Source organism: Morone saxatilis, unplaced genomic scaffold, assembly GCF_004916995.1.
Source record: "Morone saxatilis isolate NCDOM2014 unplaced genomic scaffold, NCSU_SB_2.0 Contig20, whole genome shotgun sequence".
In the NCBI taxonomy this organism is placed as follows: Eukaryota; Metazoa; Chordata; class Actinopteri; family Moronidae; genus Morone; species Morone saxatilis.
In genome coordinates this window covers 1,690,885-1,691,600 of record NW_023339763.1, presented here as the reverse complement: position 1 = coordinate 1,691,600, position 716 = coordinate 1,690,885, and the positions used below count along the sequence as shown (strand labels likewise).

Sequence of the window (716 nt, the reverse complement as noted above, 5' to 3'; positions counted from 1 at the left end):
GCTAGACGTGCTAGAACACACGTATTTGTCTGGGCTGCTAATTCTATTATAAGTCCATTCCAGGCTGAGTTTAGTCGGGGCTATCAGGTGGCTCGGCAGAAACCGGAGCCCTTATTGAGATGCACGGGCTGTGCGGATAATTAAATAGCGAGGTTGATGAATGGAGGGCAGTTGTATCCTGTCTGGCCTGGCAAATGTCGGAGGGGACAGTGATTGCTTGTCCTTGGTTGCCTCTGATTATTCTGCAATTATTTGAGTTCACACCTAAGGACAGGGAGGGGTTGTTCTCTGGGAACAGAAATGGGAAAATGAGGCAGTGTTTGAATACAAATGGCGTTCCTTTGTGTTTGTTTCTTGCTGGTGTTGATACTGTTTGTTGAATTGAGCTGTTATAGATTCAATAGCCCGGACTCTTGATAAAGCTCCCCTTAAAAAGTAATTATGCTATCAGATTGAGGCTGAGTGACCACATGATTCAGTTGTCAGCTCATATTCCCTTTATTATCCTTTGTGGTATGAATTACAGTAAAGCTGAGATAAGCCGTAATTGAATTTCCAACGCAAATGGAAATGTATATCAAGATATTCATAAGTGCTCAGAAGCCCCACTCGACACCACACGTGACACATAAGAGTATCTGACTGATATTAATGCATTTTTGAGGAGAAACACGAGTATCTTATAATAAAGTCAGGGTTCCCACGCGTCCTTGAAA

The 716-nt window shown here is 42.9% G+C and overlaps 1 protein-coding gene across 1 annotated transcript in view; it reads left to right on the top strand.

The window, feature by feature from the left end:
* usp28 (ubiquitin specific peptidase 28) overlaps positions 1-716 on the top strand; it is a 21,077-nt gene that overhangs the window by 5,012 nt on the left and 15,349 nt on the right. The gene's annotated exons all lie outside the window — the stretch shown is intronic.